The sequence below is a fragment of the Chenopodium quinoa genome, unplaced genomic scaffold, assembly GCF_001683475.1.
Source record: "Chenopodium quinoa cultivar QQ74 unplaced genomic scaffold, ASM168347v1, whole genome shotgun sequence".
Taxonomy (NCBI): Eukaryota; Viridiplantae; Streptophyta; class Magnoliopsida; order Caryophyllales; family Amaranthaceae; genus Chenopodium; species Chenopodium quinoa.
In genome coordinates this window covers 380,034-398,319 of record NW_018742904.1, presented here as the reverse complement: position 1 = coordinate 398,319, position 18,286 = coordinate 380,034, and positions in this window count along the sequence as shown.

Here is an 18,286-nt window from a genome sequence, read left to right as displayed (position 1 = left end):
CTTTTGTTATTCCCTTGTTTTTCTTACCTATATATTGTATGATGGTCAACTTAAGGTATGTGAATAATATACAGATCAAAACATTGTAATTGAAAGTTTTTTTAAAAAAAAAACATTGTAGAAGCTCTAATCAGTACTTTTTAAGTTTATGTGTGCAATAAAAGCACAATATAATAAGATCTCCAACTTCAAATAATCCGTACTAGATAGGACTCAAACATTAGATTTCTAAGATATAAAATAAGATTATTACCAAGTGAGTCAAACTTTGCTTGATACTTCAAAAAATATATCCATCATAGGATATTATACTATTAGTATAAGTAACATATAATTGTCAAATTAGATAGATTGTCAACTTTTTAACAAGGAAAATGTAATACTCCCCTCGTATTTAAATAAATGAAACATTTTCCTTGTTCAATTCATATATGCTAATGCGCGCAAAACTTTGACTGATAATATCTTTAATTATCAATAAATAAAAACATAACAATTCAATTTTAATAAATTATTCATTGAAACGATTTCAAAAAGTACCCACAATGACTATACTTATTCTTATGTAATAATCACAAACATTAGTCAAAGTGAATTAGATGAATAATGCAAAATGTTAAAACGTTTCATTTATTTAAACACGGAAGGAGTAGCATGTACAGTGAATCTACAATAAGGTAAGATTTGATTTTCAAACAAAGGATGACCAGGCCATATGGGCTACCTAGTTTACAAAAGAGATTACAAAAGTCACTAAAAAAAGTGATAAAGGAAATCAATAATAAGGATGTTGTTTATTACCACATAAACAACAATGATGTTCACATAAGATATGACCAGAAATAGTAAGAAACTTGTCAAAATACAGAGTAGAGTTGGGTCAGGTCGGGTGAAGAACATTTTTATAGTTTCAAATATTTGCAAATTATTGGTGTTTATTTAAACATAACTAAATTTGTACGGAGTATAATCTATACAGAACTAGAGATGTATAAATTTCAAGTAAAATTAGTTGAATTCTCTTAAGAAGAACATGTAAAGAAAATAACACTTATGAACTTATCAAATATAAAAGTAAACGGGAAAAGGGTAGTGACATCAATACATAATAGGGCTAAGCAAAACTATCTGAAAATCCGAAAATCCGATCCGCATTCGATCCAAAAATTATGGATATCCGATATCCAAAAAAAATTGGATATTCGGATATCCGATCCGATATCCGGAAAAATTACTTGCATTATTATTTCATTTTTATTTTACGGTACTCTTTAGTATTTACCTCATTCTCCCAAAAACCCAAACCCTAAATCCATTTCCTAACCCTTCACCGCCTCTCTCTCTTCTCTCTCCTCTCAGATCCCCTTCACCGCCCTTTCTCTTTCCTCTCTCCGTTATCTCCTCCTCACTGCCTCTCAGATCTCAGTCATCTCACGGTCATGGCTCCCCCCTCCTCCTCACAGTGGCTTCCCTCATTTCTTTCACTCTCGCGGTTGCTCCTACTCCACCAGCGACGACTTCCCTCAGTCCTCAAGCTCCCACGTATTAATATCTTGGGTGGGTGGTTGACCTCGTTCATTCTTCTTGAGATTGAATCTTGAGATTCTTGACTTTGTGGGTAATATCCTTGTTGCAATTAGTATTAATTGTATTATTAAATTAGTAGAAATTAGTATTGATTGTAGCACATTGGTGGGTAATTTGTAAAAATTAGTTACACATTAATTCCTACTGTATTTTACGATTTTATCTATCAGTTTGTTCTGCTAGTTTTTTTTTTTTTTTTTGGTTTTGAACTATGGTTCAAGTTATACTCCATAAAACATAAAAGTTAAATGTATATTTTGCCTTAAAAAAAATCAAATTTGCTATTAAAATAGCATTTAAACAATATATTTTTAAAATATCCGTATATTAGATATCCGAACTATCCGATCCGAAAACTTTTGGATCGGATATGAATATCAAATATAGAAATTTTCGGATTCGGATATTCGATCCGTGATCACCCCTATACATAAATACTAGAGAGTAAAATAATTATTTACTTTATTTACCCATCTTAAACAAACTTAAATGGTCGGATTGAGTTTGACCCACATGTATTCAATTTGTTCATTTTTGGGTTTTGGGTTTTGGTTTTTAATTTCATATACAAGATTCAATAATACTTCGTATATATGTGTTGATATTTGGTTGTGTCAAAATGTGTCCAAGTCCAAGTAAAATGTATGGAAAAAAAACATTACCCATGCAAATGTGGTATGATATGATGGCTAAATTAAAATTAAATCATTTACATAATTTATATCGACAGATGCAAAAAAAAATCTTCAGCATCACATAACAAAATACTTCGTAGAAGGGAGCCAATAGCCAATTCATGGTTCCTACAGGGGTCTGTACGATGCGCCTGTACGATGTGCATCGTACAGACGTTTCATTTAAAAAAAAAAATGGAAAGAACATATTATAGAAATGTAATGAACATATAGGTATAGTGAAAACAACATACTATTAATATGTAATGAACATATACCTAGAGTGAAAAGAATATATTTGCACCAAAAAAGAGTGAAAAGAATTAAAAAACATATGTCCATGTTCTTTGATTGTCAGTGTAATGTACTTTTATTTGTGACATATTATTCATTGCTTATTGTTAAATGTTCTTTGAATTTATTTTTTTATATTATGGTGGTATATATAAATAATGTTCATTACATAATATTATCATGTTCTTTATTAATATTACAGATGTTCTTTAGATATACAAAAAAAAAACATAAAGTTGGATATTCCTTACAAAACAGCTGTATGTTCTTTACAAAACAGCTATATGTTCTTTCCTCTTTTTTTTGTCTGTACCAAGCTTGATATAGACGCTTGTAATATAAAACTGTAACAAACGATAGAGGTGATTTGGTGAATCAAAGTAGTAGAATTATAACTTTTTTAAATTTTAATTTTAAAAGGATGACTATTATTGGCTAAAATTAAGTCTTTAGATTGTACCTTAATGATATGTTATTACTCCGTAATTCTATTTTTTGAAGAATGACCTTGATTGTGTCCCAACCATCACCATTTTTTTTAGTCTGATATCTTTGGGTCAGACACTTGAAAGTGAGGGAAAAGAATAAGATATCCTCACCCCCAAATACCGCAACTGAGGGAATTGATCAAACTTGTGACAAAAAAATTACAAGGTGAATTACTCATAGAGTAAACATGGGTAAGAATTTTCACCCGGGTTTGGGTGCAACTAGGCGCATAGCAGCTATTTATTTGGGATGCATGCATATAGGATGGCTAACTGACAAATTCACATGACACTGGATAATTTTTGTAATATCTTATGGTTATAATAAATTCCTTAGTACCATGAAGTACAATAAATTAGTCTTTTTATCTTTTAAACTTAAATATAATTAAAACCAATATGTCATTTCATATCGCATAGTCTATTTATGTATATATACCTAACTTAATTCCTTGATCTTTTCCACAGTTTCACCTTCACTCTTTTTTTTCTTTTAAGTTTTAGCAACGAACTTCATGCAACCACCACGGTGGTCGTAAAATAACAACTTCGTTCGTATTTTATATCAAAAGTTTCAACTATTTGAAAGCATACCTACATATACGGAGTATTATATTTTATTATCGAAACTCAAACAACTCATTTTTATCTAATGGATTTGTTTAGTCGTCATTCTCAACGGAAGAACAAAGTGTATCAAGTTTTACTTTAATTTTCTTAGTTTGATGGGTATATAATACTTTTATTATTGATGTTACTCATTTCATCACGTTTTCTATGTGGCTGACCACACCGTGTGGCCGGCTAACAGTCTAACACACACCAGAACACTGATCGGGTAACCCCTAATCGACCGAGTAACCCCTGACCGATTGAGTAACCCATGATCGAGTAACCCTAGACCGACCAACCGAGTAACCCCTGATCGAGTAACCCCTAATAAGTAACCCCGGTCACACGGTGTGGTCAGTCATATATGAAATTTTGTATACTTATTTTAATCATATAACTTAAATTTATTTCATTTTTATTCTTCTATATTAGCATAATTTTTTAAATTATTATTATTATTATTATTATTATTATTATTATTATTATTAAATAACTCAACTCTGATATATATATATATATATATATATATATATATATATATAAGTAAAAAAATCAGAAAATTAATTATTATATGAAATTAAATAAATTAAATCAAAAATATTACCAAACACAGTTTAGAGAGTTTTTCATCAAAACCACCAGTATATAACTCCATAACCTTGACTGCATATAGACCGCAATCTTCACCTTCAGTGGTTAATCTCCATTTAAAATTGTGATATACAGTGTCACCCCAATTAGTACAATTAAAGAACTTTATATTTTTGAAAAATTTAAAAGTTTTTTGGACATAATCAGCCTAAAAAAAAATAAAAAAAATTCATGTCAAATTTATTGCTATAAATTAAAACAATATTTAAAATGAAAATATATAAATTACTTACCAAAAATCTTCTCTATTATTAAATTTAATAACGTTATCACTTTGAGTATCTATAATCTCAATTGCTGCCTTTTTATTCTTGTATCTTGCAATTGCATTAAACACTATGATTGCATAATAATTATTCTCATGAATAGGGAAAAACATCTGCATAATAGGAAAATCATTAAAAAAAAGACAAAAAAATTTACAATATCATCCATTAAATGAATTATAACAGCCAACAAGTTAATGATATCATTCATCAAGTAAATGATAACAGCTAACAAGATAATGATATCATTCATCAATTGAATGATAACATACACGTAATATATAATATCATATAAACAATAGATGATATGACATGGCAATAGATGATATCATTCCACTAATAGGTCTTTTGATCCAAGCAATAGATGATATAAATATATAATTTATATAATATAAGCCAAGAATTTATAATGTAGCAACTGATAAATAAGATAGCAAAGGAAACATGTAAAACAAAATAATTGAACCAGACAAAGAACATATAAGCTATCAAATTAATGGTATAAGCCAAGAAAAAATACATATAAATATAAAATATTGATATAAGCCAACAAAATTATAAGAAAAGAAATATCAGGCAAAAAAAAATTACATATGACCCAACAAAATACTTATATAAGCCAAGAGATATTAGGTAACACAGATCATATAAGCCATAATTATGATGATCTCAGAAAACAAAAAAACTTTTCAAATGTAAACACAATAATGATATAAGCCAACGAAAATATCTTATAAGATAATAAAAGATATACATAAGCCATCAGCTGAATTATATCAGCCATTTGTTGAATTATATCAGATAAAATAAAAAAAACATGTAAGCCAGTTAAAGAAACATATAAGATAAAAGATTTAACAAATACAAGAACACAAAAAAACAAATAAGCAACAAAGTAGAGAAAACAATAAATAATATAGAAGATTTAAGAATTTACCAAATCAAGGTTCCTGAAGTTTATATCTGGAAACTTCATGCACCATCCTTTTATGCCTTCCTCAACCTCCTTAGAAGAACAATCTTCTATCTTCCATGTCTTCTCTTCTTGTGCGCAATTTACTTTTGCATCCAGGTAAGCTAAGCTGCATGATCAGTCTTATACATATCATCACATATCTCTTCAACTACTTTTTTCCTTTTATGATATGCTTCTTTGTTTTGTATTCTTTCAGGCTGCTTAACAACATCTTTCTAAAACCAAAAAATTGATTAAATGATTAAATATATATATGTATATATATTCAGATATAGAAGAAAAAATTTAATTATAAACAAATATGTATATAAATATACTCACCCATATATTTGTAGTAAACCAAAATCTCCGAATCCGCTTTTTTCCATCAGGTAATTTCTTGACATCACCAAATTCTTTTTTAAGCTCAGATTCTTTCAAATTGAACAAATATACACAATAATCAATAACATTATTTTCAAACCAATACCTAGGGGCCATGCTTAATATATCACCCTTTGTTATCCAAATTTCAGATTCTGCGACACCAAATTCTGCCAACGTGTCAAAACTTGCCTCTACATCCAACTCCTTATTTTTGGCAATTCCTTCTTGAGATGGATCAATCTACAAAACTTTATCCTCTTGATAAGTATCAAAGAAAAGAAAATCAGCTTGTTGCTTTTCTAATGGGGTTAGAGATTTGTAGTCTTGCTTTCTATACTACAATGCTCTAGACACAAAAAAACTACTTGTGTCAGTAGATACTTCAACTAGTGGCGAAGAAGCAAGATCAACATTCATTTTTTTAACCCTTTTTTCTTGTAATTCTTTTCTCCTCTTTAAACTCTTATCTGATGAAGTATCATATGCAATTTCCTTAGCAAGCCTAGCTATATTTTCATTGGACACAGAAGTTGCAACACATTTTGACACAGGCTGTGATTTACTAACATCATATTTTTCAGGCACAGCTTTAAGAGAAGCAGCTGAAGCACCCGATGTATGTATGGGCATCTGAATAGAAATTGGAATAAGAGTTACAACAGTATCACCAGATGAAACAGTTGGTCACATACTCTTTAAGTCCCTCAATATCTGACTTGGGCGCCTTAACACATCAGGATCCTTCTACAAATAAAGAAATATAAGAAGAAAAAAAATGATACAATGAAAAACAGCATTTCAAACAAAATAAAAAAAAAAATCAACCACCTAGAAATTATATAAAAAAAAACGTATCAGCCAGCCAAATAAAACATGTAAGCTAAACTAAGAAACATATAATGCAACAAAAAGATTGTATAAACAAACAAAATAGATGAAATTATTCATTAGATTTATTATATGATAATAAATCATATCAAAAAAGTATCAGCCATCCAAATAAATCATATCAGCAAACTAACATAACATATCAGCCAACATAATATCAATATAAGCTAACAAAGATAACATTTCAGTTTATAGCATTTGAGATTTAAGCCAACTTAAAAAAGATGTAAGCCAACAAATAGAGTATATCAGCATATAAGACAGAGCATCTCAGCCAATTAAAAAAACTAGGCGAAAAAAAAATGTTATTAAAAGCATATCAGCCAACCAAATAAACCATATAAGCAAACTAAAACAACATATATTAGCCAAAATAAAATCCATATAAGCCAGCAAAGATAACATTTCAGCTAAGCAAGATATGATATCAGGAAACAACATAAATATTTAAGCATACAAAAAAAAATAATAAAAAAAAGAAAAGAAACATATTACAGTACAACATTTCATAAAATAATCAAAACAATTTCCAAAATAAAAAAATATATAGGAAAATTTAACTCCAAATATTTTAATATAATAAAAATATTATTATATAATTTAAAATTACAACTACAAAAATGTTGCAAAATGGAAATAAAAATGTTTCAAGCAAAAATAATATATTGGTAAAATAAAATCTTAACAGCTTTATAAAAATGATAAAAAATTTGTTTGAGATAATTATTTTGAGGATACCTCTTTCTTATTTTCTACAATTTTTATGGAGGATTAAAAGGATGAATAGTAGGAGTCGGAATAGGATTAGAAATAACAGGAGGGGTAGGAGGAGTTTCTTGACTGACAAATAGATTAAAAGAGGGAATTAGAAAATCAATAGTGTTCTTTTTCAATGATGAACCATCCTCAGGAACTTGATTAAGACTGACACTTTCAGCAGCAACATTAGTCGCACTCTTTTTAATATTATCTGGTGAAAAACTAGATATTTTTGAAAGACTTGCATCATCAGCAGTAGAATCATCTTTGCCACTCTTTTCTGGATTGCCTTCACCGATAACATTGTCACCATCAACCTCCTATATATAATAATGAAAATAAATAAATGATTAATAGAATGATTATATATAAAAGAGTATATCCGCCAAATTAAAATCAAATAAGACAACAAAAAATATATAACAAAAATGTATCAGCCAGCCAAAAAAACATATCAGCCAACTAAGTTAACACATCAGCCAAAATAACAATACATTAGCCAAAATAAAATCCATATAAGCTAACAAAGATAACATTTCATCTTAGCATTTTATGGTTTCGGCCAACAAATTTCTGATATAAACAATACCTATTAGACAGCACTGATCATATAAACCTATCATTATGATGAACTCAGAAAATAAAAAAAAAAACTTTTACATATCAAAAAATATCTTATTAGATAGTAAAAGAAATACATCAGCCTAATGTTCAATTAAATCAACCAATTTTATAAGAGCCAACTAATGAATAATATCAGCCAAAATTAAATAATCCAACTAATGAATAATATCAGCCAAAATTTTATATCTATCAGCCAAATGATTACCTGATCGTTAGAAACACCTAATCTGGAGTAAAAATATCATCTTCAGTGATCTTCAGATCATCTTCTTTTTCATTATGTTCATCATCAACCGGACTATCATCTTCAGTCATTTCCGAATCATCCTCTATATAATAGTTTAATTTCTCCAAACTTGTTGTATGCTTCTTAACTTTATCAATTTTCACAGGATAACCTTTGCCTTGATTCTTTCTGTTTCCTAAAATTCTTTTCGACTGTATCCAACATCTCAAAGAATTCTTCATTCATATCAAAATCTAATTCTGGCTGAGAAGCTTCCTGTGATAATTTATCAGAATCTTCCTTAAGCTCTTTAAGTAGATCCAAATTCACAGTACAAGCTATCTACATATTACGTTGAAGAATCAACACTTTCTTATCAACTTCCTGAAACATATTAAGATACAAATTATATCAATATATATAAATTAATGACAATTAATAAAATAGAATATATAAGTAAAATGAAAGAAATTATAATAATATTAACAGAAAAATTAGGTAACGATAACACAACAACTAACATTTCTTGTAATTAAGCAAACATTAAAAACATATCAGGCAACATATCATCCATATAAGAAAACATGAAATCAATATAAGCTGACAAAGCCAACATGAAATCCATATAAGCCAACAAAAATAACATTTCACCTTATATCTTTGAGATTTCAGCCAAATTAAAAAAAAATGTAAGCCAACATATAGAGTATATCAGCAAATAAAACAGATCATATCAACCAAATAAAAAAAATCAGCACACAAAAATTTATCATCAAAAACGTATTAGCCAGCCAAATAAATCATATAAGCTAAGCAAGATAAAAAATCAGCCAACAGAAAATTAATATAAGCCAGCAAAGGTAACATTTCAGCTTATAGCATTTGAGATTTCAGCTAACTTATTAAAGATTTAAGCTAATAAATAGAGTATATCAGCAAATAAAACAGATCATATTAGCCAAATAAAAAAAAAATCAGCACACAAAAATTTATCATCAAAAACGTATCAGCCAACAAAATAAATCATATAAGCAAACAAAAAGAGCATATCAACCAACATGAAATCCATATAAGCCAACAAAGATAATAATTCAGCTTAGCTAGATATGATTTCAGCCTATTTAAAAAACATGTAAGCCAACAAATAAAACATATCAGCAAATAAAAAACAACATTTCAAACAAAGAATAATCAACCACCAAAAAAATATATAAAAAAACGTATCAGCAAGCCAAATAAAACATGTAAGCCAAACTAAGAAACATATAAGGCAAAAACAAGATTGTATAAACAAACGAAATAGATTAAATTATTAACTAAATAAAATTACTAAAATATCCATAGCCTGAATTTCTTTGTCAGTTTTAAGACCTTTTGGAATCTTTTATTGAACATACAACTCTAAATCTTTGTCATATGACACTTGGAATCCATCCTTGTATTTAAGAATTAAATGAACTTCTTTCACAATTTCTTCAGGAGTTGTAGAATCTTCAGGAAATAATACAGTTGAAGATACATGAATATCTTGCTTCACAATTCCTAAACCAAAAACAGAAGTGTCTTTACTCTCTGCCTTGATTCGAGCATTTAAGGACTTAGAATCCCAATTGCTTATGAATGGCAGCTTAACACCCACTTGCCTCTCTTCAAAATGAACTTCTTGAAAAAAAAAGCCACCAGCAAAGCAGGGGGACAACCACCAATATTTTTGACATTTTTTGTAGTTTTTTTGCCCTCAGTTTGCCCTGACTTTTGTCTTTGTTCTTCTTATCAACAAAAAATTTATGAAATTCTTCAATTGAATGACACATAACCTTCATAATGTAGCCACACCAATCAAAATCCTTAATCTTCTGAACATCAGACAAAGATTTAATAGCATTGAGGTTTAGAGACTTGTCAGAAAATTTGTGAGGGCAAAGAGAACAAAAAGCCTCTTAAATTCATCTCCACCATCTTTGAATTCCATAAGCTTCTCCTTCCAAACATCAAGAGAAACATATTTCTTCTTACTCACAGACTTACCTGTTAAATAAGAAAATAATTATAAATTAAATGATAAAATAATTTAAAGTATGAAGGACTATATAAAAAAAAATATATACCATCATTTTCTTTTGGATCTATCTTTTTTCCTCTACAGCAGGTGATTTTTTTGTACTTGTAATATATAAAAAAACACATGAAAGTTATTATTAACCAATATTACAAGCATATAATCAAACCAACAAAACAAATAAGTCAACACTAGAAACAAATCAGCCAAAAAATAAAACAAATAACCAAGAATAATATTCATATCAGCCATGAAAATGGTACTTATCTCCAAAGAAAAAAAAAACATAATATATAAAATAATACCTAACCCCCTTTCAGCTTGATATTGAACTTCTCCAACCTTATAATCAAACTTCTTTTTCCTTGGCTTCTTATCATTAACACAATCAGTTTTTTCAATAGGGCTTAGCCTAAAATAATCCCTCCATTTCTTCATTATATCCTTGTCAGGATTTTTATCATTTTTCAATTTAGACAACTCAATCACAGGAGTTGAAGTGTAAGGAATTCCAAGCACATTATGTATATAAGCACTATTAAATGATATCCTCTGATCTCTAACAAACAATATCATTGTTGTAGGATTGTAATGTAAAACCAAGTATGGACACAATTTTCTGTTGAGATCTTCACATAGATTGATTTTTAATAAACCACAAAAACCAAAGTCAACAACAACTGCTCTTTGTTGATCAGTAAAACTTTTGACCATGTTGGTGATAGTTGAAACACTGGGTTGACTTCCAATAGAAATATCTGACAAATCATCTTTTGTAATATTGCTAAAAAGTCAATAAAAAAATGTTAATTAAAGAACAACACATTTCCATTTTGAATCAGGAATATGAAAAATAAAATACCTAAAATCAAATAGTTCCTTTTCAATTTTTCTCTTCTTTCCAACTTTGTAGAACATTGCTAGTACTTTTACTGAAAAAACAAGTAAAGTATTAAAAAAAACAGGAAAAATATTATCATAAGGCAATAAATAGAAGGATATTTTAGATTTTAACACCTAACAAAAACCCGAAAATGGTTTTTAACACCCCCAAAAAAAAACTTTTATTTTAACACCAGACAAAAACTATAAAAAAAAGTTTTTATCACCACTTAACGGTTTCCGTCCAAAAATTCCGTTAAGTGGGGTCATGAGCCACGTGTCGCTTTATTATTGGCCAAAAAAGAAAAAAAAACCAAAAAAAAAAACCTAAAACTATCCGGCCACCCTAGCCCCACCACCGCCCCACCACTGCCACCTTCTTCTTCACCTTGACCCACAGTCGCCGACGCAACCACCGGCGCACCACCTCCCCCTCCCTCACCGGCCGACCTAAACCCATCTCCACCCTTTTCTTGCAGCCCTAAACCACCCTAGCTCGACCACCGCCATCACCAGCCACGAATTTATGGTCGTTGATTCGGCCACGAATTCGGCCATTGATGGCCGAAATCGGCCGGTTAAGGCCACTCAGCCCCAAAACCGGTCGATTTCAGCCGTTAATAGCCAAATTCGTCGCCGTTTTTGGGGAAGGAAGGTTGCTCAGCCCAAAAACCACCACCCCTAAAATTCGTCGCCGATTTTTGGGCACGATTTTCGGTGGCAGTTCTTGATTTTTGGGCTGCAGGAAGCGAGGGTACGCTGATTTTCGGTGTAGGGCAAGTTCGGTCAAGTTCGACGGCGAAACCTGGTGGCGGGGGGCTAGGAGAGGGTCGTTCGGGAGTTGGCCGGGGAGAAGGGCCACCGCTGGTGGCTGCCTTCTAGTTGTTTTTTTCTTTTTGTTTTATTTTTTTATTTTTTTTAGTTTTTATTAAATACAAGTAAAATGGTGACACGTGTCACTATGGACCGCACTTAACGGAATTTTTGGACGGAAACCGTTAAGTGGTGGTAAAAACTATTTCTATAGTTTTTGTCTGGTGTTAAAATAAAAGTTTTTTTTTGTGGGTGTTAAAAACCATTTTTGGGTTTTTGTCAGGTGTTAAAATCTAATATATCCTAAATAGAACATATGAGCCAAAAAAAAAAAAAAAGCATATCAGCTAAATAAAAAACAAAATCAGCCAACAAAAAATATATATCAAAAACGTATCAGCCAAACTAATAAAACATATCATCAAACAAAGATAATATATCAGACAACTAAAAATCCATATAAAAAAAAATAACATTTTAGCTTAGCAAGTTATGATTTCAGCCAACTTAAAAAACATGTAAGCCAACAAATAGAACATATCAGCAAATAAAAAAGACCATATAAGCCAAATAAAAAACTATATAAACAACAAATAATATATATTAAAATGTATCAGCCAGCCAAATAAATCATATAAGCTAACTAAGATAACAAATCAGCCAACATAAAATCCATATAAGCTAGCAAAGATAACATTTCAACTTATAGCATTTGAGATTTATTATCAAAAACTTATCACCCAGATAAATAAATCATATAAGCAAACTAAAAGAACATATCAGCCAAAATAAAATTAAAAAATAAATAATAATAATAAAAAATAAAATCAGCCTCTTAAATTTAAACAATCATAATGATTATACAAGGCAACACAATAAATATATCGGCCATCAATATCATCATATAAGCCATCAATGTGATTATATAAGGCAACACAATACATATATCATCCATCAATATCACCATATACAAGCCAACAAAAAAAATCTTATCACACGATATAAGAAAAATATAAGCCAACAACAAAAATATATCAGACAATTAAAAAAGCATTTCACACAACAAAAGATGTCAAGTAAAACGATCAAAATATCAAGCAACACAAAAATTAGATAACCTAAATGATCATACGTAGATTCTGTTTGATTTTTTCTTTTTGAAGTACCTTTTCCCGCTTTAGAGTTTCTGTAAATAAAAATAAATGATCAAAAAACAACATAAAATACATAAAAATTTGAACAAAGACCTAATTGAAACTTTCGATACAAAATACGGTATAAACAAATTCTAAGAAACAAAAGCAAATGCTAAAAATAAAAACAGATACATTAAATTTCAATATCGTAAATCGAAAATTCAATTAATTAAATACAAACAAAGCATAAGTGGAATCATAATAATAAAAAAAAAATGACGAAAAACCTAAATCAAAACCATTCAAAGTAAGAAATTAAGAATTCAGGAAAAATTTGAATACCTAATGTTTGAAAGAAGTGAATCATCAGGATGTTCTTCCGTAACATTCAATGGCGGATGATTAGCATTTTTCGACCTCATGTTTTTCGATTTATGAAAATATTGAATTGAGAAATCTTTCATAAAAGAATAAATATATAGACGAAAATGAAGAAAAATAACCAAAAAATGTAGAAATTACAAAAGTGAAGAAGAAAAGAGAGAAAATTAGTAGAAACTATAGTGAAGAAGAAAAGGAAATGGAGTTGAAAATGGCGGTAATTTTGGAATAAGAAAATAGAGTTAAAAATGGCGGAATATAAGCAAATAAATATGGGCTGACAGTTGAGTTCAAACTTATATGGGACTTTTCTCAAAAAAAAAAAAAAAAACAAAAAAAAAATGGGCTGGACCAAGATTTTAACCCAGCCGCACAAACTGTTGGGTGCAGGCAGACGCACCCAATAGTTTGTGATTTGTTTTTAACTTTTAAAGATATTTCTTTTACTTTTCATGTAATAGTTATTTCTTTTACTTTTACTTTTCATGAAATAGAATTTAATATTTGTCTTTAGTTATATATGAGCTTGCTCCAGTTTCTCAAAATGGTAAATAATAACAACTTTATAAATTTTTTATTCTTTTTTGTGATTGACTCAACCACTCCCTCCTCCTTCAAATTTTCTTATCTTCTTCAACCTTTCCCATCATCAATGGTGGACGAATTGTAATACCATAACAAACATCATATCCATCACCACCAACATCATGCCCAAAACCACCCCCACCACAACAAACCCTTTCCCTGCCATCTTTAAATTAAGTGAACTAAAATAGACAGTGAGTGAACCAAAATACATACACAATATAAATATTATTCTCATTTTTATACATTACTTTAATAGATAATCCTTTTACTTTAATATACAATCCTTTTACTTTAACATATATCTCATTTACTTTTCAAAACTTTTTGTTTACTTTTTTATTTATATGCAAATATATTAACAAACATTTTTTTTGCAATATAAGATACTCAATAAAGAAAATGTTTGTTAATATGCAAATATATTAACAAACATTTTTTTTGCAATATAAGATACTCAATAAAGAAAATTAAAATATATATTACTTTAATAGATAATCCTTTTACTTTAGGATATATTTTGTTTACTTTTTAACTTATATGCACATATATAAATGAACTTTTCTATATATATATAATCCTTAGAAACCAACATAAAAAAAATCAGCCAACATAAAATCCATATAAGCCAACAAAGATAACATTTCAACTTATAGCATTTGAGATTTCAGCCAACTTAAAAATGATGTAAACCAACAAATATAGTACATCAGCAAATAAAACAAATCATATCAGCCAAATAAAAAAAAATCAGCAAACAAAAATTTATCATCAAAAACATATCAGCCAGACAAATAAATCATATAAGAAAACTAAAAGAATATATCAGCCAACATAAAAAAAAGCCTCTTAAGTTTAAACAATCATAATGATTATACAAGGCAACACAATAAATATATCAGCCATCAATATCATCATACAAGTCATCAATGTGATTATATAAGGCAACACAATACATATATCATCCATCAATATCACCAAAAATCTTATCACACAATATAAGAAAAATATAAGCCAACAGCAAAAATATATCAGGTAATTAAAAAAACATTTCACACAACAAAAGATGTCAAGTAAAACGATCAAAATATCAGGCAACACAAAAATTAGATAATCTAAAAGATCAAACAATCTTATATGCAATTTTACTTAAAGCCTAACAAACACATAACAAGTAGCAATGTTCTAGCAAAGTAGCATAGCAATAGCAGGAGGAAAAGCAGAAGTAGCATAGCAACAGCAGGAGGCAAAGCAGAAGTAGCATTGCAACAGCAGGCTGCACAGCAGAAGTAGCATAGCAGCAGCAAGCCATGGCAGGGCAGCAGCTGCAACAGTAGCAGCCTTGGCAAGGTAGTAGCGGCAGCCAAAGAAAAGATAATTACATACCAAGGTACATATTCAAAACGAAATAACAATAGATCAAACTCCCAAATAAAAGTATGAGATCAAAGTAAAGGCATTTCATTTTAAAGTAAATAGAATAATACAAAAAGTAAATACAAAAAAACCTAACAAGTCAATAAACAAGAAATCTTTGCAAGCTAGAAAAAATACTCACATCATGTGCAGCCTCATGTATCTCACTATCTGTCATAACACCATCTGGCAGGTTGAAAGAGACTAATCTTCTCTCTCTGTCAGCAAAATTCCTATATGCAGTCTCAATAACATCACCTAAGTATGATTATTGACCTCCTTTTCTACAAACCGGATATACATCTTTCTTAATTTCTCCTTGACCAAATGATGCTTTTGCTTCACTTGCAATTCTTTTTCTTACTTTCTCATCTGTCCAATGTTTGATCAAGGGCAATGTTGTTGGTTCAGGTTGCCCTCTAAATGAAAGGTGATGAAAGTACACAATCTGAAGAATCAGGACACATCCACTGATTCTTGTTCTTGATTCCTTATGCTTGTCTTTCTTGAAGCTCCCCACTGCTTTGCACAAGTTATTGAGTACATAACCACACTAATCTAGGTTACGTATTTCTTTTGCATTGTCTACATAACTGATTATCTTGTAATCTATCACTCTATTTGCAACAGAGGCCAAGAATGTGCTGCAAACATACATCACAAAGAACCTTTTAAAATCGTCACCTCCTTCCTTTAGACTCTTTATTTTGTTCTCCAAATTATTAACAAAGATGTCATCTCTTTCTGGAATTCCTAGATTCTTCTTCTACTCATTCTGAATCATGATGTTTGCTATAGGTTGCTTCCTTAACTGGTAAGTCAACTTGTCCTCTATTACATTTGGAAGCAAGAAATTAAAACATCTTGAACATCATAGAATCTTACAGAAAACTCCTTCATCATGTCAATCTTGAGCATACAACTTTTTTCATTGAAATGATGACAAAGCTATGTAACATTTTTGTTGAAACTTTTGTCAGTTTTAGTACAAGCAAGCCTCCAAATCCAACACTTATAACATCTGATCTCTGTCTCTCACTGAAGTCCTTGATAATATCAAATACTGCATTAGGTTTGCAGTGTGCTTTCTTGATGTCTAGATTACCATCATCATTGTAATTTCCTTCTTTAACCTATGTACTTCTTTATCTGAACTATCAAAGCTTCATTTTCTTCTTCAAATGAGCTTTGTATTTTTTTTCTGTCTTCTTCTGATGATCCATCAGATTCTTCATTGTTATCTTCTTCTGGTTCGTAATTGCTATCTTTAACTTCAGCTTTTGTTCTTTTTTTGGTTCCTATATTTTGTTAAACTAGAAGATATTAAAACATTTACTTTTAAAATTAAAATATTCAAGAATAAACAACCTAATTCACAACATATCAATCTAACTTTAAAACCTAATACAATAAACTTTTATAAACCTTCTGAAGGTTCTAGTTCCTTAAGCATTCTCTTTATCAGTATTTGCTTTTTTGAAATCCTTTGAAGTTTAGCACCTAATACAATTAAGTTAAACAATGAATTTCTGTTAATACAAGGAGTATATAAATACAAAATATGTCAAATAACTTTAAATACATATATATTTACTTTATATGCATTTTTATTTACTTTATTAAACTTATCATTTACTTTTTATATTCAATCATGTAATTGTATGCATTATAATATTTATATTGATAGCATAAACTTATAAAGGCAAATGGTTTACTTTATAATTGTTTCTATTTATTTTATAAATTGAATCTTTTACTTCAAGACAATATACCTTTAATTGGAGATTTCTTTGAATTTGCAGGTTTCTTTGGAGATATATCTTCTGTGCTGCAAGAGCTTTTTTCCCTGCAGGATCTTCCTTTTGAGGTTTCTTTGCTGCATCAGATTGTGTTGGAGGTTTTTTTGCAACATTTTTCTTTGAACTTTTCGACATTTTAATCTGCATGCAATACAAAACAAAAATGAATTATACTTTCTCGATTTATACTTGATGGTTTTATACTGCCTGATATATATACTTTCAAATCAACTCTTGTTATTATAACAACAACAAATGATTTCTATACATGCAACATTTCAAAACAAAAAACCAATCCTCATTTCAACCACATCAATTTCTTAATTTATACACAAGCCATAATAGCTACAGATCATACAGTAATTCATTAATTTTTAATCAATTTAAAGTCACTTTTAGCCAATTTCTATCTACTTGGAAAAATAAACCACTCAAAATTAAAGGAAACTACTGAAACTCAAAGGAAACTACTCCAAATTAATAATATTATTTTATTCATTTTTTATCAACTTTTATTTGATTTCTTTTAACTATTATCAACAATTACTCAAAAATCAACTAAAATTAGTGGAAATTAGTAGCAATAGAACAAAAATTACTCAAATTCGTAAAAATAAACAGATCTAAATTTTTTATCAATATTCTTTACAAAAATCTGATATAAATTTATACCAAAATTCGTAAAAAAAAAATGATCTAAATTTATGGGAAAATTGGTAAAAAAAAATTAATAAATAAATAAATAAACCTTTGATTCAACTTCGAATTAACTTCTAATCAATTGTAAACTAAATCACAACAAAT